A 22,359-nucleotide genomic window follows, 5' to 3' on the forward strand; every position below is an offset into this window, starting at 1 on the left:
AGCCAGCCACTCTTTGTAGTTTAGTAGAGACGAGGTTTCACCATGTTGACCAGGTTGGTCTCAAACTCCTGACGTCAAGTGATCTGCCCACCTCAGCCTCCCAAAGTACTGGGATTACAGGTGTGAGCCACCACACCCAGCCTGCTATGATGTGTTAAGATATATATGCATAACTTTCAGATTTCTTGATTAAATAAGTAAATACAAACCTACTACTTCATTGCACAACCTATGTTATAGTCTATGCCACAGAAAGAATGTTGAACAACTTTATCTACAGTGAACAAAATATAAAGTATAACAAATTAGTTGTAAATAAAACTAAACATAAGTTATCAAATGAATGATATTAAATTACCATGCAGAATTTGTTTGACAAACTACTAGACTAGATACTTACTATGATCACTGAAAACAATGAGGTATATTCATTCATATGAGTTTCAAATCAGATGCCAAAACGTCATTAGCACGATGTTCTGGCTACACAGGACAGATGCTTATGAGCAGCAAATACCATTGTCAAAATTCTCAACTGACCTTGCAAAGTTCATTAGCTGTTATGATAAAGTATTAAAGAAAACACAAAACAAACAAATCTAGCACCACTGAATTGACTGTGGATTCCCTTTCTTAATTATAATAGTTGTGCATAAAGCAACAGATTTAATTGCCACATCATTAATTTATCTCAGCCATTAAAGCAGTATAAATAAAATCATGTTAATTAAAGCAGTTTGTTCAAATGATGATGATCCTTCCAATTAGGCTGTCAACTAATAGTAAGAACATTCCTGGGATCCGCATTTCTCCATTTCTAAATGAAGCTGGTCAGGGCCATTCCAAAGGGCTCTATGGGTTTTTCTCCGCACATAGGCACAAAGCCAAGCTGGTGAGTGGGGTCTGAAAGCCAGCCTAAGCCTAATCCTAAGCCATGGGTCTACTGGTCTCTGGGATCCCAGAGGAGGTGCCTTTGCAAACACACAAAGGAGTCCTTGTGCCCTCTCAGCCCTGAGGCTGCCACTATTTTCTTCCACTGAATGATGCTACAAATTCCACCTATTCTTAGAATCCAGTCCAACAAATATCTAAATAGAAAGTGACTCATGAATAATTTAACCATAGGATTCTTTTGAACATGATGTAAACATTAATAATCGTAACTAATTTTAAAAATTGAGTAACTTTTGAAAAAGATAAATTTTACATTCAAAATATTTTCCAAACCTTAAACTGCCAAACTTTAACTCAAGGTGGAATAGAATAAATAGGTAGAATAGAAAGGCAACTGTGGACTAAAAATATATTATCTCAATGACAAGCTAATCATCTCAAGATTGCTCAGAATTAAAGATCAAGAAGTCACCTCTGCCCTGAATTTTCTAACATTTTGCAACAAACTAAGTTTCTCAACATTTGAAACAAGTAAGGCAATACAGTAACAGATTATGAATGCTACTTTTCTTCTATCTATGCCCTTTATGGTGACAGCTTAACCATCAGAAAATTCAGAATCACAAGAATAAACTATGTGCCAATTAAATATTAAGATAGTTTTAAAATGATACTTCATTAAGAAAGCAAAGAGCAATGCTTCTTTTTTCCTTCAACTTTTAAGTTCAGGGTACATGTATAGGATGTGCAGGTTTGTTATACAGGTAAACACATACCATGGGCAAATAGAGATACTTCTTTTCAGTCATACCTTATTTCAAAACGCTTTTTTTAAACTGTTAATCAGGTTAATAATCTTTTAAAAAAAGTTTCCAACCCTTTCTTGGATAGTAATTTTTTTTGTAAGGAGAAAAAAGTGGTTATCTGAATCATCATTCTACATTTATCCAAAGCATACCTATCAGTTTAGCATTTGCTATAACCTTGGGGCAAGTAAAGAAAAAGATTGACTACTTACAACTGAGCCCTTTAGAAGCATTTTTGATTCCCTGGGAAATTCAAATTCTTGTAATATATCAGAATTGCATTAAGAGCAACAGAACAACATTCTGTTTCTTTTACTCCTCAGCCCCACTGAATTTTGCTGACAAGTTGGAACTTTGAGTTATTTTGGCTCAGAGAGCGCTTTTCAGGATGGAAGTGCATTGCTTATTATCCTTTTATGCCTCAATGCTCTCTTGGGCTTCCTAATCACAAAACATTCATTTCACTTCCATTCTCTTCATCATTAACAGATCAAACAACTTTAAATAGTTCTGTATTCTTAAGCAAAGGGAAAGTGGTCATTGTGGGCACCTGTATAAATGTTAGTTTTTAAGGCTTCATCAGATAGAACCAAAAATAAACTACAGAGTATGGACCATATCTCAGAGGTTCGATTACACTCAATCAATCACATTATATGGATTGAGTGAAATAAATGATCTGTGATAAAAATATATGTGTTCATGTGTTTTTAGCCAAAAAAATAAAATTCTTGCTTAATTAAAGCAAAAGTTCTAATGAATCAAGAGTATATTTATATGATGCTATTTTTAAAATAGTAATGATGCAGCTGTTATTTGTGTGAGTTTTTATCATCTATTGAGAATACTATAAATTATATTCTGGTATACATGTCCCTTTGGTTTTATATTGATTTTCTTAGCTAAGGATAAATAACATTATTACCTCTAGTAAGATTGTATATGGCGGTCTCTGCGCAGCCGAGCCTGCCAGTCCAGGCAGCACACTGCTCCGAGGGCCAGTGCCACCCGCCCTGCAGCCAGCACCGTGTGAGAGATCGTGCACATCCAGGCGGGCACAAACAGATCGGTGCCAAGTTTTGGGAGGTCATCAGCAATGAGCATGGGATCCACCCCACAGGCAGTTACCATGCAGACAGTGACTTGCAGCTGGAGAGAATCAACATGCACTACAATGAGTCTGCTGGTAACAAATATGTACCTTGGGTCATCCTGGTGGATCTGGAGCCTGGCACCATGGACTCCATCAGGTCTGGACCCTTTGGCCAGATCTTCAGGCCAGACAACTTCGTGTTCGGCCAGGGAAAAGCTGGGAATAACTGGGCCAAGGGCCACTACACAGAGGGAGCTGAGCTGGTCGACTCAGTCCTGGACGTAGAGAGGAAGGAGTCAGAGAGCTGTGATTGTCTCCAGGGCTTCCAGCTGACCCACTCTCTGTGGGGCAGCACAGGGTCTGGGATGGGCACTCTGCTCATCAATCAGCAAGATCCAGGAGGAGTACCCAGACCACATCATGGACACCTTCAGGGTCATGCCCCAACCCAAGGTGTCAGGCACGGTGGTGGAGCCCTACAACGCCACCCTCTCCATCCACCAGCTGGTGGAAAACACAGATGAAACCTACCCCATTGATAATGAGGCCCTGTAGGACATCTGCTTGCGCACCCTGAAGCTGACCACCTCCACCTACAGGGACCTCAACCACCTGGTGTTGGCCACTATGAGTGGGGTCACCACCTGCCTGTGCTTCCCAGGCCAGCTGAACGCAGACCTGCGCAAGCTGGCATGAGCACGGTGCCCTTCCCGCACCTGCACTTCATGCCAGCTCAGCACCCCTGACCAGCCGGGGCAGCCAGCAGTACCGCACGCTCACAGTGCCTGAGCTCACCCAGCAGATGTTCGACTCCAAGAACATGATGGCCACCTGCGACCCAGGCCATGGCCGCTACCTGACGGTAGCTGCCATCTTCCGGGCCACATGTCCATGAAGGAGGTGGATGAGCAAATGCTCAACGTGCAGAACAAGAACAGCAGCCACTTCGTGGAGTGGATCCCCAACAACGTGAAGACAGCTGTGTGTGACATTCCGCCCCACAGCCCGAAGATGTCAGCCACCTTCATCTGCAACAGCACGGCCATCCAGGAGCTGCTCAAGTGCACCTCAGAGCAGTTCACAGCCATGTTCCGGTGCAAGGCCTTCCTGTCCTGGTTCACCGGCCAGGACATGGACGAGATGGAGTTCACCGAGGCCGAGAGCAACACGAAAGACCTGGTGTCTGAGTACCAGCAGGATGCCACAACCAACAAACAAGGGGAGTTCCAGGAGGAGGAGGAGGGCGAGGACGAGGCTTAAGAACTCAAATCAATCACGCATCCTTAGTGAACATCTGCTGTCCTGAAGCATGGTCTTTCTACTTATCAACTATGGTGCTCAGTTTTGCCTCTGTTAGAAATTCACACGGTTGATGTAATAATGTAGAACTCCTCTAAAAATTACAGTATTGTCTGTGAAGGTCTCTATGCTAAAAAAAAAAGCTTGTGTATAAAAGAAAGAAAAATTGTACATGCTCATTATAAGTAACCAAAAATAAAACAATGTAGTACAAAGGAAAATATTTTTAAATACCTTAAAATCCTACATTTAGAAATTAATTTCTAAAAGTTTATTAACACCGTAGACATTTTTCCCACGTACAGACACAGAAGAAAAGGTAGAAATATGTAGAGATAATTGATTGTTTCACTCGTAAAAAGGGAAGTCAGTCAAGTTGCTAAGTAAATTTATATTAAACTTACAGCCTGGAAAATTGTCTTGAAAGATAAATATTTTAGTTTCAAGAGCAAGGCACTTAACAGACACAAGAGATTTTTCCTTTTCCAATGCTCTGGACTTCAAGGTTCAAGAAGCAAAGCCATAAAGAAGCAAGGCATAAAGTTTTCACCATAAACAGGAAGTCCAGTCCACTTTTGAGAAACTGAATCCTGCCAAGCATCATGTGACTGAGCTTGGAAGCAGATCCTTCCCCACTGGAGCCTTGAGATGACTGCAGCCCCCAACTAACACCTTAATGGTACCTTTCTAGAAGAGAGACCCTGAGCCAAAGGACTTAACAAAACTACAGCTGAGTTTCTAATCCACAGATGCTACTAGACGGTAAGTTTTGTTTAAGCCATTTGGAGTACTTTGGCAAATAGCAGCAAATAACTCATCTATTATTCAGCACATCAAAACTGAAACTGAGAAACTAGAATAATTAATATTGAATTAAAGTTTTATCTCTTGTAGAATCTTATGCATGGATTAGATTCCTGAGAATCATGTTTATTCCTTCCATTTAATAATGTTCTTTCCAATAACATCCTTATTCTTTCCATTTCATTTTAGATCATTTCATTAAACCTGTTCACCATTTTCCTGATTCTGTTTTCAGCTGTGTATATTTGTTCTTTTCATTGCTTCTAATAGGTTTTTCATCCCTATAATGTCTTTTATTCCATTTTGTTTATAAGCTCTTCCAGCATACTTCCACTTCAATCTGTTTTCTTTATGCTATTGTTTTGGAGATATTGTGTTCTCTTTTTTTTTTTTTTTTAATACAGCAAAATTGTTTATCTTAACATTCAAAAATTATTTTTTCTGTTTGGGTAATTCCCCTCATAATATGTTTTCATCTAGTTCTAATTATATTCATTTCCAACTTTTGCATTTGCATGCATACTGTGCTAGTCATTTCTAATTATTACTTTTTTAAAAAAATGGATCTATTTGTTCTAAAACTATATGAAGGAGTGATTAGAATGGGTACAGGCGATGAGCGTTCTGGGATATCATATAGCCCCTGCTTAAGGCTGAATCTTTGTGTGCTCCCAAAATGCATACACTGAAATCCTAACCACTAGTGATAGTATTAGCAGGTGAGGTCTTTGGGAGGTGATTAGGTCATGAGGATGGAGCCTTCATGAGAGCTCTTATACAAAGCACCACAAAGGGTTCTCTTTTCCATCCACCATGTTTCCATCCACAGACAGAAGACTAACATTTATGAACCAAGAAGTGAACCCTCATCACACACGGAATTTGTTGGCACCTTGATATAGGACTCTCCATCCTCTAGAACTATGAATAATACATTTCTGTTGTTTAGAAGCCACCCAGTCTATGGTATTCTGTTATAGCAGCCCAAATGTATCAGAAGATGCAGCCTCCATTATTATTTATTTTCCCCAGCAATATTCACCATCTCACTAAAACGGCTATTTTCTCCGCATTAGGGGCACATCTTCCTCAATTGTTAGCACTCAAGTAAATAGTGTGGCTTAGTGTAATAAAGTAATGAAGTCACCCATTAGCACCTCCTTCATCCATTTCACTTCCAACAAGAAGCCTAGTTCCCAGGTAATAAAAAGTGTTCTTTGGCCTCGGATCTGCCCCCCTGCTACCTGGTGTCAAACTGGGTCACTCTAGGAACTACTCTAGTTTTCCTTACATAAAAATTATTTAATTTTGTTTTCAGTATTGTAACTATTGTTTTAAGAACAATATGGAACTTCCTCAAGGTCCAAGCAAGTATATGATGGCTCACAACATAATCATCACAATATATGACCAATAAACAGAGTTCACAGTTCTTAATTTGGAATTGTGGCCATTTTTAGGTCATTTTTTTCTCTAGTTATAATTCCTTTTATTGACTTTGCTGATTTTGTAGGAAAGAAATAAAGTTAAAAATTCCTTGACTCCATTATCAATAAGTCAAATTCTATTCTTAAAATTAAAAAAAAAAAAAAAAGAAAGTAAAGCCAGATGGGCAAATAGAAGCCTTCACCAATTGCCCTCCACACCCAATACATACACAGGAACACTAAACTTAACAAGTATCACACACATGCAAAAGCACCTTCCTAAGAACCAAAAATCAGGTGAGCAATCACAGCACCTGGGACCACTGGTGCTGTGGTAACTTCGTATCACCAAAAGCAGCACTGAAGAAGGTAAAAAGACAGCCTTGAATCACTGACACCATCCTTCCCCTATCCCCCAGCAGTGGCCATATAGCATGAAGAATTTGCACAATTGGGGGAGGAAAAGTGCCTTGAGTGTGGGACTCTGCATTGAACTAGGTGCTGCCTGGTGATAGCACAAAGCAACACTAGGCTAAACTCAGCCAACACTCAAGAAGCATTTAGAAGAAGCAGTTAGACCAGCCCTAGCCAGAGGGGAATTGCTGCTCATCCTAGTGGTTGGAGTTTGAGTTTTGATAAGCCTCAGCACTGCGGCTAAAGTGTTCTGGGGTTCTAAATAAATTTAAAAGGCAGTCTAGGCCACAAGGACTGCAATTATGAGGCAAGTTCTAGTGCTATGCTGGGCTCAGAGCCAGTGGATGTCAGGGTTATGGAACCTAGTGAGATATTTGTTTTAGGCAGCCAAGAAGGCTAAAGGAGTGCTGTGCAGCCCCTCCCCCAATCCTAGGCTGCATAACTTGTGGCAACAAAAGTGGCTCTTTCCTTCTTCCTGAAGGGAGGGGAGGGAAGAGTAAAGAGGACTTTGTCTTGAATCTTGGAGACCAGCTTCACCACAGAAGGATATGGCAACAGTCAATGTTAAGCAGCCTAGCTCTTGGATAACATATCTCGACGCACCCCGGGCCACAAAGGAACCCACTGCCGTGAAGGGAAGGACCTAGGCCTGGCAGGATTCATAACCTGCTGACTAAAGAGCACTTGAGCCCTGAAGAACCAGCAGCAACGTGGACCTGTTAACGAAGAGCCTCTGGGATTTGCTGGCTTCAGGTGAGATCCAGCTCACTCCCAGGTATGGTGGTGGCTACTGTGAGACATTCCTTCCACTTGAGAAAAGCAGAGTGAAAACTTAAAGGGACATGGTCTGTCACCTCAAGTACCATCTCAGCCACAGCGAGGCAGGGCACCATGTGGGCTCCTAGGGTTCCCAGTTCCATGCTTGGCTCTTGGTTGGCATTTCTCATTTGTCCTCTGCCAGAAGGGAGCCCATTGCCCTGAATGGTGAGCTCCAGGCCTGGCAGCATTCATAACAAGCTGACTGAAGAGCACCTGGACCTTACGTGCACATTGGCGACAGTCTAGCAATACCTACCGTGAATCTGCAGTAGTGGTGACCCCGCCAAGAGGCTCCTCTGCCTATGGAAAAGAAAAAATGCTAATAAGTAAAAAAAAATATGAAAGTATAGAACTCAGTGGTGAAAGTAAGTTCACAATGAAATTCATAATACTTTAATACCATAATGAAAGTGTGTAAGTCACTTGTATCTTTAGAATAAAGTATAAAAGACAAAACTGTTAAAAATAATAATCACGGCAATAATTTGTTAAGGGTAACACAGTATAAAACCATGTAAATTGTAAACAATGAAAATTTTAAATATGGGGGTGGAGTAAAAGTATAGAATTTGTTTAAACATAATCAGTTAAGTGTTATCAGCTTAAAATAGCCTGCTATAACAAGATGATTTTTAAGGCTCATATTAACCACAAAGCAAAAACCTTAAATACACAAAAATATAAAAAATAAGTAATAATTGAGAGATCTGAGATAAAGAAAATTAAGTATCCAGAAAATTCAATCATATTTTATATGTTACAACAGCCATAAGAGAGAAATTTAGTATTTTTTATAATAGTACCCTTTTCACAAAATTGCACACAATATTTTTGTGGGTCAGATTTCTGTTGTCTTAAGAATTTAAAGAACATTTTGACCTAGAGTACATAATATCATAAAACTACATCACAACTCAATTTTTAAATACTTTTTATTAATCTTCTATAAAATGGGACATTTCTAAAATAATGGCAAGGTTTTAATTAATTAGTGGAAGGCTTTCAATATTAATATTTGTTATGATTTCCACTAAAATATTTTTAAAGGCTTAATATTTTTATTTATTCTCTTCTTATAAACTAACTTTCCCAGTTTCTATTATTCACTACTAGATTATATAATCAAGCTTGAAACTAATCATGTCAGCTTCCTGGAGTTTATTATAATTAATCTTTAAATACACTGTACCAAATGTTAGAATTGATTAATAGAGAAAGTAACATAATAAAAATGCTGAACTAAATATCATCACTAATTCCAAATCAATAATGGAAAATAATTCCAAATGACCTATGAATAGTGTGACTTGTGATTAATATCTAGTTGATGCCCAAATGACCTATGAATAGTGTCACTGTGATTAATATCTAGTTGATGCCCTGACTTTTCTTTTCATCATGCCCGTAAGATAGTAAGCAAGAAGGCAGAGACAGCCTTCCCCCAAACATCACATGTCCCCAAAACATGTGAAGTAGTTATTCATGAAGAACTAAAAGTTGTCCCACCTTTGGTATTTGCCCTTAAAGTGCTTCATTTTTCATCTGTTATAGATCAAGTCCAATTATGAAGCCTTCATTTATCTAAAAGTTGCACTGATTATTTGCTGCTGCACATGTGACTCAAGAACACATTTAATATTAAATCTTTCCCTATGTTTCTCATGTCAGAAAGCACCAAGTAAGGAAATGGAAAATCATAACAGTAGGAGACTGCCTGCCAAAATTAGCGAATGTGAATTACAATGACACTCCAGATCCAAAAATAGACTGAATTTTAATTATTTCCTTTGAAGGAAAATAACAATGACATCTAAATAGATGTCTCAAATAAGGCATCTGTCTTCAGGAAATAAGAAATAATAGGCTACTATTTGAAAATGCTTCCTGGTACCCAGTCAGGCTGTATTATAAACAACCACAGTTGGAATCTCTGCTTCTGGCATTGCAAGGAGCCAGAACAGAGTGAACTTGTCAGAATAGAGTATCTACATCTCCTACTCTGCCCTTGTATTCTCTCCACATAAATAACACACACACAAGAAATCTAGATCTCACAAACAGGTGCTAAAAGGCTCGGCTCTTAATACTATGTATTTTATCATAAACACTGTATGGTTTTAATTCTTACCAGCCAACTTTTCTGAACCAGCCTTGCCGTAATGTTAGGGGAGCTACATTATTCTTTGAGCTTCACTTCTGCTGAAGGACTGAAGAATCTATTCATGACAACACCTGATATTGTTCCAGTAATGTTTTTTCATCCTCCCTGTGAACGGATGCCTCATGGACACCAAGCTGCTGTGTGCACCTCTTGAGGCACACACTGACAAATGGGGCTTATTCCTAAGAAACAGACAACCATCCAAAATGTAGTCAAGCTAGTGTCAACTTACACCATGACACTTTCTCACAAATTTATTACAGAGTTATGGTCAGAGTTCCTGTTGAAAAACTTCATAAAGTTGTTTTTTCTATTGTTGATTAATTCCCCACAAGAAAAAGGAGTAATTCTCAGTTTCGTAATTTCACTAACTTTTAAAATGACTTTCTCCAGAATTCATATTCAGACTGTAACCCAGTGTACCCCCTCTTTCCATGCTCCAACAAAGTATCCAGACAGTGTACAGCTGAAGGTCTTAGGTTTGCACAGGCCTGGGTATAAAGTGATCCTCTGGAGTCAGGCTGCCTGGTTCAAATCCTGGCTCAGAAAATGACCAACTCTGTGACCACGAGGAGGCTCTTTAGTCTCCATACCTTGGTTCTTCCAAATGTATGGGAAAATGAGGACCATAATGGAATGTTCTGAAGATTAAATGAAATTGCCCACATAAAATCATTAGTAGAGTGACTGAAACACTGCAATGTTTCAATGTTTATTTCTCCCTCATGTATCTTTTTCTTTTTTTTTTTTTTTTTTTTTTTTTGAGATGGAGTTTCACTCTTTCGCCCAGGCTGGAGGGCAGTGGTGCAATTTCAGATCATTGCAACCTCCGCCATATGGTTTCAAGCAATTCTCCTGCCTCATCCTCCTGAGTAGCTGGGATTGCAGGTGCCCATCACCATGCCCGGCTAATTTTTGTATTTTTAGTAGAGATGAGATTTCACCATGTTAGCCAGGCTGGTCTCAAACTCCTGACCTTGTGATCTACCTGCCTCGGCCTCCCAAAGTGCTAGTATTACAGGAATGGGCCACCGAGCCCAGCCCTGTTTTTCATTTTCATTCTACAAGTCTTGCCGTAAAATCCATGGAATACAAGATGTACAACTCAAGTTATGTTGTATGTGGTTAAATTAGCAAACTAGAAGAGGCAAAATCTGCATGATTCTTAATTGATTAAATTGGTCTCTTAAACACCAAAGTGTACTGTCTATAGAAGACCCATAAGGGGCAAAAGCAACTGCTTCCTTCTGTGTGTACCAGAACGAACAGAATGCTTCAGGATGCTCAGTCATACTGGGAGAAAAGATGCATTCAATAAAGCTTTTCTCAAAAATCAGAGAAAATATTTGTATTTTAAATGGTATCCTGAATCAATTTTTGCAGTACATTTTTAATAAATCAGCTTTGAAAAGTTCTCCATTGCTTAAATAATAGACAACATGAGCTATGTAGTTACCAAGACAATCATTCACTTGTGTACCCGTTTAATTTCAACATAATAATTATTCTGGTATTAATTCAATAGAAGCTCTTTCTCCTTTACATGACATATGATACTTAAATCTTACTAAATTATAACAATAACTAATATAAGGAAAAATATTGTATATTGTCAACCTACAATAAATACACTAAAATATCAGTCTATTTTTTTAATTAGAGGTGGGGGTCTCACTTTGTTGCCCAGGCTGAAGTGCTATGGATATTCACAGATGTGATCACAGCCCACTACAGACTTCAACTCCTGGGATCAAGTAATCCTCCTGCCTCAGCTTCCCAACTAGCTGGAACTACAGGTATGCCACTCTACCCCACTATGTGTGTCTAATTATTAATGGCCCATTGATCAGTAAATTCCATGTCATTTTTCCAGCAGATCCCTGAGTCACTGTAGCTTTATGATTGAGAATTAAGGCCAAGCCAAATTCCTCCTCTCCCCAAATTTCAACACATACAAGTGATGAACTCAAGAATCATGGCATTCCCATTCTTAAAGATTACCATAGCCCTTTCCAAATGAACAGCATGCTCAAATGTTTTTGCAAAATTCTAATAAAATGAAACTTACAGAGACTCATTCATATTTTTCATGAGAAAAAGTAATGTAACAAATTCCATATTATAAAAAGAGCATGAGACCAAACGACCAAAAGTTCGAATTCTAATCCCAGTTTATCATTAACTTTATGAGCGATATTGAGTGAAAGCACCTGAGCTTGTTATACCTCAACTTCCCTATCTTAAAAGGTGAGGGTTATAGTACTTGTCCTATTACTGCACCTGGTTGTTGACCAAATTAAATACAATAAATTATATTTATTTTCAAACATATATTTATATTTCATATATAATTTTCAGATCATATATACCTGTGTTGTACAAATGTAAAATATTACTGTCAATCTTCTTAGAACATTTCATTCCCTCTATAACATGTCTCTCTTACCAACCACATCTTTGCATGACATTCTCCTAAGAGTTCTTTATTCTTACCAATGACCCAGAGTTGTAATGCCGCATTGTAAATAATTGCCATTTGAGAATATTTTTAAAGTAACAATTTGGCATTTTGGCTATCTATGTATCCATTTGTATATAATATAATATAATTTCATTGTTTCCTGTTTTCGGTAAATATCTTCCAGCATTACCTTGAAGGAATATTTGATTTATAAATTTTACTGATTACAGTTCTATTTCACAGGAAAATGATGTAATACAGAACTAGCGTAATATGAAAGTGTGTTCTGGGCCAGGGATTTGCACCTCAATTTGCAGGTGTGAAAATTTTCATTTTATCTTTTTGTTTTTCAGTGTCCTATTCTAACACACCAACATATGTATGAAGAGAAAAAAACAGGTAAACAACAGACAGTATGGCAGCAAAAGCCGGGGTTTGTAGCTGGTGATTTCAAGTCTGGCTTCACTGCTTACCAGCAAAGTGTAAATCATTTCACCTTGCTTAATCTAAGTTTTCCTATAGGTAAAATAGTACATTTTATATAACAGTTATAAAATTTAGAAATACAGCCAAAACATCTAGTTTTCATAATCTTGGGAAACAATATCATGTCCATATGCTGATATTCCAAATGAAACACTAAGTACTTATGTGCTCCAATTAAAAGGAACCTTCTTTTCTTCAGGCTCCTACCCTCTCAGCCCTTTAAGCTTCAGCATCTTCAGAGTTACTTGTTCATATCCCAGGCTTGATGCTGATTATTCTTGACAGCTGCAAAAAGGGCAGAAACTGCACCACAGGGTGTGGTGACTCATGCCTGTCATCCCAGCACTTTGGGAGGCCGAGGCAGGCGGATCACCTGAGGTCAAGAGTTCAAGACCAGCCTGGCCAACATGTCTCTACTAAAAATACAAAAATTAGCCAGGCATAGTGGCAGGTGCCTATAATCCCAGCTACTCTGGAGGCTGAGGCAGGAGAATTACCTGAACCCAGGAGGCAGAGGTTACAATGAGCCAAGTTTGTACTCCAGCCTGGGCAACAAGAGTGAAACTCCATCTCAAAAAAAAAAAAAAATGAGATATATGATTCTGGGAGGAGGACTTAACTTCTTGCTCAACTACTGACCACTCCAGAAGCAGGCTTCCCATGAACTACGATATTTTCCTGCCACCTGGGAATTAGCACATCTCCAGTTTGCTGTGAGGGGTCTAATCGTGAGATCCAGCAATTGCTCCCACAGAGAAAGGGGAGAGCTCTAAGTTACAATATGTTAAAAAAAAATCTTTTTTTAAGGCTCAAGAGTAACAAGAGGAGAGACTGGCGATCTAGGAACAAGGTCACTTGTGGCCTAAAGTGACCTTGGTGCCATGTAATGACATAGCTCTGGCTACAGTAACCATCTGCCATGAAGATGAGGCTTGGCAGAGAACATCTCTTGGTGCCTCCCACTTCACTCTCCCTAAAGTGGAAGCTGAGTGTCAGCACTGTTAACACTGGGCAAGCCTTAGAGGTGTGGGTTCATCAGAACAACAGCCACTTTTGCCTGTGGTCACTGAAGCTGGGGTCCTGGTCACCTCTCCAGCAGCTGGGAGGCAGCTCCTAGCAATTTGCTCAAGATACAGTAATTCCTAAAGGTTTCATAAATGCACCTTCTCTAAAAGGCAGGCTCAGACAGGGACACTTGAAGACAAAACTGGCCTGAGTGCAAAGCGTGATAAGGTCTTTGACTCACTATCAAAGACGCTCATTGCCTCAGAACCAGTGCTTACTTTCTACCAGAAGCTCATGAGGCAGAGCCTTGCCCGTCGGCCACCTCCAATCCAAGGACAAATTCACTCTCAGTTTCCTCACTGCTCTTTCTTACAATCAAGCTGCAATAAAGGTTACATGAGTTCAGTAAAAATGTTAAATAACTTTGAATTTCAAAAGAAATGCAAGTGTGGGACCCTTTCCTTGGAGAAAGCTCCTCTACATCTGTGTAAATTTATGGATACAGACAGATTCTAGAATGGAGGGTTTCTTCCAGTGCCCCCCAGGAAGCAACTAAACTCTATAGTATAACAGGTACCAGAGAAGTGGAGTAAAATCTACTCCCTTCATTCTAAGCAGATATGCTGGTACAGCTAAAATGTCTTTTTCAAAGACAATATATATTAAATGTTTTGCGCATCATAAATAAGTGTTCAACAAGATAGTTATCGTTATTAGAAACAAAACACAGTGTGCGGTTTCCGCTAGGCAGCTCCTTAACTAGGCATACAAGAAGCATGTAGAATGTCAATCAGCATTTACTTCTCTTTATTCAGCCACCTACATATTAAATGAAAAGTCAGAGCTTGAGGTCAGTATAACACAGACTTTTATAATAGTCCAGGTTAAATTCTATTTTCCCTCATCTCTAAATTTTCCATTTGCAAGTACACGACCATAATGTGTTGACTAATAACATAAAATGATAACAGTGTGTATTTTTGTTAGTAACTAGAACTGTTCTGTCTCTAAAGATTCTCGGAAAAGAAAAAAAAGGCAAAGCTCATAAAGATAGGATAAATTGAAATCAAAGGCTTATTCCCTGGAAAAATTCTTCAACTGCATGTATACCCTCCTCAGTCCCTTACAACCAAAACAGAAAACCACACACGTCTTTTAATCCTAGAGTCTGGAGGCTGAATCCTAACTCCCTTTCATTTGTCCAGATAGACTGGAAGATAGAAGGTACTTAATGGTAAAGTATGCTTAACCAATTGGAATCTGACTGGCATCAGCATTCCAGGCTCTGGTCCACTCCAGAGATGTAGAAGAAAGTGGATAACAAGGACACATACACACAGCTGTTTCACAAAACATAAAATATAATAACAGCTCACACTTACATAACACTTACTGTATGCCAGACATTGCTTGAAGCAGTGTGTGTGTGCATGTGTGTATGTGTATGTGCGCACGCCTGTGTGTGTGAATGAGTGTGTATCATATAATCTTGACAACTCTATCAGAAAGTTGTTATTGCTTTCCATCTTTACAGACTGGAAAATTAAAGCCCCAAGGTCACACAGCTGGAAAATGGCAAAGCTGACATTTAAACCTGGGCCATCTGAGCTTTAGAGTCTGTGCTTTTAACCACTAAACTCTACCACCTAGAGTGGACATTTCCCCAAGCATGATATCAGCTGGAAGGCCCTCCTCAAATCATTTTCTCTGAAGCGTCACCAGAGAAAGTTTTACCGTTTCTGAGGACAATGGTGGTGCTGCTATCTCCTCTTCCTTCAGGTGATCCTGGGGCCTAAGGATTTTTCATATTTACACGGCCTGCAGCTCACACTGGCAGATCTCTTGTGTCACTCCAAGCAGTTCAAAGATTGAACTGGTCACTACTTAGGCATCAGTACAGTTTTGATGAGCTTTTCTGTGGGAAGCACTGCACTGAGCACCACAAACTTACAAAGGTAAAGGGAGAAAGGTCCTTGTGCTCAGACATTACTATAAATGGAATTGTATCCCTGTAAAATATATATGTTGAAGCCCTAATTCCCAGTGTGATGAGAATTGGGGTGAAGCCTTTGAAGGCTTTGTAAGCCTTCACCCCAATTCTCATCCCACTGGGAATTAGGGGGTCTGAAGGGTGGAACCCCAATGATGGGATTAGTGCCCTTCTAAGAAAAGATACCAGAAAGCTTCCTCACTCTATCTCTCCTTGTGCCATGTGAGGATGAAGCAAGAAGGCAGCTGTCAGAAACCTAGGGAGAGAGGCCTCTCCAGAAACTGAGCATGTCCATGCCTTGGACTTCTAGTCTCCAAACTGTGAAAAAAAAACTAATTTCTGTTGTTTAAGCCACCCAGTCTATGGTAGTTTCTTATGGTAGCCTGAGCTGACTTAGACACTGACTTAGGACAGGACAGACACTTATATCTAGGTCCATGGAAGAGATTCAGACAGGATGAAGAAGTTGTATATAAAGGTCCTATATAGAAATACACCCTTTAATAGAGAAGGTTTAGTATACAGATAATAATTATTATCGTAGTGCTACTGCTACCAATTACTGAATATTTAATACAACATCTTCTCATTTATTCCTCAAAACAATCCTATGAAAACTAGAGAGACTAGGTAATTTCCCCAGAGCACACAGCAGTAACTGGCTGACAGTCAACCCAGCTATGACTCCAAATCCTCTGACTCCACTCAGGCATCATGCAGAGAGTGGCAAGGCAGGACTTTTATAGGAAAGCTTCCAGCACTGCTGAAATAAAGCAGTAGAAACTCAGCAAACCAGACCTAGATTCAAGGCTTTCAAAAACAATAGGGTACTTATTTTTAGCTCCTGCCAAGACAAAGGAAAATAGCAGCTTCTTATTTGTGGAATGATTGTTCCTTTTAAATTAATCCAATGCGATAAAAAGATCGAAGTTGAACTTGGATATTGCGACCAATCTCAAAGGGTTCTGGAGGGGACTTTGTATGATCAAGGATAATCATGTGCTCCTGTTATTTAATCTGAAATCACAATCCCTTTCAGGTAAATGTGAAAACTGGGAATGTTTTAATGCTTTAAAATGAATAACAATACATTTCACAGAATTTCGATTTGAAATGCACAGCACTCTGTTTTCCCTGCTCTCAGAAAACCTGTGCTCTGAAGTAGATTCATTGAGGGCTAAAAACTCCAATGGCACCTATCGAGTTACTGCAGTAGGGCTATATTTTTTTGTCTGCAGTTCTCTGTTCATCAAGCATTATGTTCTCAAGAAAAGTGTAATATTTAAGAAAAATTGTTTCACAGTCAGTAAAGGCATGTTTTGTCAACTGTCTGGTAAGCTGTTAAATGGAAGCTTTTTTTCTTTTTTCCAGCCAAATGATTTCAACACAATCTACTACCAGGTGTCTTCTGTTTCTGAACAAATGATGATAGGAAGCAATTTCTGTCCATCCACAAAGGTATAAATAGCAAATAATCTTGGCCCCATTTAAAGTGTGATGCAACAAACCGTGGAGCCCTAAACCCAGCATACACTATTCAGTTTTCTCATGGGTATTTTTTATTTCCCTAGATTATTTCAAAGAATAAGAGAAATAAATGATACATTTGTAAACACATGATAAATGTTTTGTTTATCGTGTTTATCTATGAATAGATAAATTCTATTTGTTTTGTTATAGAAATAAAAGTTTACCTTGGGAATTATAAATTGTGTTTATAGAGCAAAATTCAACATTATAATGAAATGTGCCATGAGAAAATGTTCATCTGATTAGCATTTAAAGATACGCATTATGGCTGGCGTTCTGTAAGCTAATTAAGCAAAACTCAAATTCATATTGTGTAATGTTTATTTTTCTAACAACTTACTTTTACATGTCAAATGACATATCCCTCCTCCTTCTAAAAGAATTTAAAATAGATTGCAACAAAAGATATAGCAAAGAAAAAGAAAATGTCCAACCAAAAAATTAAAAGAAGATGCAAATATTTTGACTACAAGTAACATCATTGCTGCCACTTGAAATTTAAATTGGCACTGCACATTTTCTTAATAAGGCCAAACACATATAGATAGATAGACAGACAGGCAGAGATAGAACAGAGTAAATCTTATACCTGCCTTTATGCCATTGTTGCATAGTAAGAAATATATTAACCCTTCAGAAAAAAAGAATATTTTTCTGGCACTAAATTTAAATCAAGAGTTATGGGCAATGGGAAGGAAATTGCTGAATAAAAATAAAAAATAAAAACATTCTTAGAGCCCCTTTGAAGAATAGTCTTCAAAACATCAACCAGAAAATTTCTACGCAGATAGACCAAAATGACAACTTAAATATACCAGGTGCTTCGAGATGACAGGATCATCTTCAGAATATTTGAAACAAAGACAGGATTGATTTGATTTTTTCAGGGCTAAAGTGGATGAGATCACAGACAGATGATTACAGGATCCAGGTGGGTAATAGAGACTGTGGATTCAGCAAGAGATAAAACAAAAGGGATGTGGTAAGGCCTCTGGTAAAAAGACAGAAAGCAGGTAAAAACACTTACTCTTAATATGGCTTAAATTAGAGAAAGATCTCAGCAGATTTTGTTTTACATGGACACTCTTTATAATGAAAATCAACTCTATAAAACTATCCACACATAAGAATTTACTATACTATGATGGCAGGAATAATTTCTCAAATTTTAAAGAAATGAATTCCTAGAAAAACCAGACCTCTTAATAGTTCATAAAATAATTCACTCAACAGGTACTTAATCTCTACCACACCATCATAAATAAGCTCCACCTGAAAGATCACTGCCAAAGAAAACTTCTCAACCATTACATCATCCATTGTGTTATGGTAACTATCTACCTAGAGTCTAAAAACTTTAATATTCAAGGAACAAAATCATTTGAAACAAATCTTTTATGATTATATATTTTTAAATCAATGGCCATTATAAAAATTGTAGAATGTTTTTCACAGGGAGCATCACATGATGATGGTGTAATCCACAGGGCCACAAAAGGGCAGCCCACAAGGTGCAGATGGAGTTATGCAGATTTTACCAGATGATGGCAGGCAGGGTTATCATAGCAAATCTCTGGTGATGTATGCATTGTGACAATTCCCAGTTGTTAGATTTGAAGAGGGTGTGTGTGTGTGTGTGTGTGTGTGTGTGTGTGTGTGACAGAGAGAGAAAGAAAGAAAAGAAAGAATATGAAAGAAAAAGTTTTTTGAGAAGCTAAAATATTTTTAAACAATGTAGAAAATTTCTTAATCTGGAAAAAATCAGCAAGGGACTGATCTTTTCCAGATTAAGAAATTTTCTAATTGTTTGAAACATGCTCTTCCACTAAACTTTAATTCCTAGTTGATGGGCTTACCTTAAAATTCTGAGGGTACTCACACAGCTACTTGGCACTCATTTCAGAGTAAGTTCTTGTTCCTAATTTATGTTTGGCTCTTTCACAGCACAGAGCCTTTATCAAACCTTTTTTGGTTGAGATGTAGCAGAATTAGTAATGCAGAGAACAAGCCCAATGCTGAACACAAGAATATAAACTTATGAAACAGGGCTGTTGCTTTCAAAACAGGCACTTCTGTTTCATTTGCTCACTTAATAATTGTGAGGTGGTGTGGCAGTCACAGTGGGACAGACACACAGGAGGAAAGAAAGTATACCAATCAGTGGCAGAGAGTATAGTCCTGATGGCATGGCAGAGCCAGACCGTTTAGATTTGAATGTTGGCCCCAAAATTTACAGAGAAACTTAGAAAAAATACTTAATCTCACTGTGTTTCATTTATAAATGCAGATCATATCAACATCTACAACACAAGATCATTTTGAGGATTAAATAATATAAGCAAGGCACAAGGAATAGTGTCTAACCTAGCACAGCATTATTTAAGTTCTAGTTATTATTGTTCTAATATTTCTTTTATATTAATTTGGATTTAACATCCAAATAATTGGAGAATAAAACAGGTAGATATGAGAGAATTTGTGCCCTGGGTTGTAAGGGACAGAAACTCAGCTGAGACTGGCTTTTTTTTTTTTTTTTTTCTTTTCTGGAAACGGAGTTTTGCTGTGGTCCAGGCAGGCATGCAATGGCGCGATCTAGGCTCATTGCAACCTCCACCTTCCGGTTTCAAGTGCTTCCCCTGCCTCAGCCTCCCGATTAGGTGGGATTACAGGTGCACGCCACCATGCCCAGCTAAACTTTGTATTTTTAGTAGAGACAGGGTTTCACCATGTTGGCCAGGCTGGTCTTGAACTCCTGACCTTGTGATTCACCCGCCTCGGCCTCCCAAAGTGCTGGGAATCCAGGCGTGAGCCTCCGCACCCGTCTGAGACTGGCTTTTTTTAAAAAGGAAATTATGCTTAGAGAACTTGAAGTTATGTGTCTCATGGATGAGCCTTGGTAAACAGTGAAACTGAGGACAACTGAAATAACATCATCCTCTCTCCATTACTCTCTTCAACATCAGCTTCACTTCTCTTTTTCTTTGCAAAGTGGTTTCTTCCTGTCTGAAATTTTAACTAGAAAAATGTGGCTGACACACCATGAGCCTTACATTCCATATTCCAGGAACTCAGAGACTGGTATACTTTTCTCAGTTCTAGTTAAATACAGTCATACACTGCTTAACAATGGGAATACGTTCCAAGAAATGTATCATTTGGCAATTCCACTCCTGTGTGATGTCACAGAGTGTATTTACACAAACCTGGATGGTATAGCCTGCTATACGCCTAGGCTATACGGCATAGCCTAGCAATCCTAAACTACAATTACGTATAGCATGACACTGCACTGAATACTGCAGGTAACTGTAACAGAGTAAGTATTTGTATCTCTAAATGTACCTAAACATAGAAAAGGTACAGCAAAAATATAGCATTATCATCTTATGGGACCACTGTCATATTGGCAGTCTGTCACTGACCAAAATGTCCTTATGTGATGACTGCACCTTCCCAGAAAAGGCCTCCTATTGCTCATTCCTGAGGCAGCTCCCCAAGGTCTGGATGGATGAAGAAAGGAACAACTCCCAGTGTGATGAGGGCTACAAGGTATTCCAGAGCACTCTTCAACATCAGTAAAAATGTTCTGACATATAAACAAGATAGTTTAAGGGCAAAAATAAAGTTCTCCTTTTGCTAGCTTTCCTAAATTAGCTGTTCTTCTCAAACTCAGTAAGACTGCAGGAGAAGAAGAACATCTCCCAACTTCCTGACACTTTCCAGCACTCAGGACAGGACTGTAGCTGAAATGTTATGGCTGTGTATTATAAACTCAGAAATGGGGTTTTAATAAACAAAAACCACTTTAGATTCTGTTTAAAAACCTGCTGCAATCTGTTAAACATGTGAGTATGTGTGTACAGCTGTGCATGTGTTTTTTAATGACATTCTTGGAACTTGTATTTTCATCAAAAGAACAATGTTTTCTTCAAACTGATTCCAGGTGTACCAAAGAGAAGAAACCGTGTTATCCTCTTGCGTGTCCAGCCTTAAGTGCAATGTGTGGCACACAGAAGTGGCTCAACAAATAATGCTCTAAAAAGGGAATAAGCTGATGAATGAAATGAATGGATGAATGGGGTGAGGGAGAGGTAAAATCTTTGATTCTGTTAGCTGTAATTCAAAAGTTATCACACAGGGAATAAAAAGAAAAAGAAGGGAGACAGAGTAGTGTTCTAGATTAAAACTTGGGCAGGGAAAATAGTGTTCTAGGTTAAAAGCAACTTCAGATGCAAATGCAAAGTGGTGCTTAATTAGATCTTTTTTTTGTTTAAGTAGCTGTATAACGCAATATGGGACAAGTGGGGAAATTTGAGTATGTGCTGGGCACTAGACAATGTAATTCAAATGTATTAATTTTGTTGTTTGATAATGATACTAAAGTTATGTAAGAAAGCATTTTTTCTTCTTAGATACATATGGCACAGTATTTGGAATACAACATAGGATGCCTAGTGTTTACTTTGAAATATCTTAACAAAGAAAAAGCAAAGATAGCAAAGGTTTATGGTATATATACACAAGGAAAAGAAGCCCCTGAAAACAAAGGTGCTCAAGTAGCTTTAAAAGTACTTCATCATCTTGAGGGTTTATTGCTAACAGGTGTAAAAAGTACTTTTCTTTTTTATCCATAGAAAGAAACCAAAGACACTCTCAAAATGACACCAACTTAATTTTCCAGTAGTTTTTAAACACCACAGCTAAGACAAACCAAAATACTCACTCTTCCACGAGAAGATAAGACCGCACACTCTACATATCCCACATCCTTTAGTGACTCATCTCAGCCTCTGAAAATCCAAATCACCAGTTAAGGTCCAGGTGAAGCACAACTGTGACCATGAAGCCGTCCCAGCTGTAGCTCATCTCACTGCTCTACCTCAAGGGCATTAGCACTTGGTGAACATTGGAATCACCTGGGGTCCACTGAAACATTTTCAATTCCAAAACCATGCCTCCAGAGACTGAGATTCAATTGGTATATATCAGAGACAAGAAACTTGCATTTTTAATGTGTCCAAGGTGAATTTAAAATAGGTACTCTCAGAACGTCATGTTGAAACAAATGCTTTAGTAGACACATTTTTTAACCTTTTTGTTTAAGTGCCTGTTCATTCCACCACACAGTTAATGAGCTTAAAAGCAAAAATCACAATTTACAGGTTTTGTC

At 38.5% G+C, this 22,359-nt stretch overlaps 1 pseudogene across 1 annotated transcript; it reads left to right on the top strand.

Annotated features, from left to right (window-relative positions):
• The first annotated feature begins 2,650 nt into the window (after nucleotides 1-2,650).
• LOC116539741 lies at nucleotides 2,651-4,053 on the top strand (annotated as a pseudogene). Its single transcript, XR_004264163.1, has one exon. The product of XR_004264163.1 is annotated as a tubulin beta chain-like (transcript).
• Nucleotides 4,054-22,359: the final 18,306 nt, after the last annotated feature.

This window comes from Sapajus apella, unplaced genomic scaffold (genome assembly GCF_009761245.1).
Source record: "Sapajus apella isolate SASKATOON/1434 unplaced genomic scaffold, GSC_monkey_1.0 scaffold132, whole genome shotgun sequence".
Taxonomy (NCBI): Eukaryota; Metazoa; Chordata; class Mammalia; order Primates; family Cebidae; genus Sapajus; species Sapajus apella.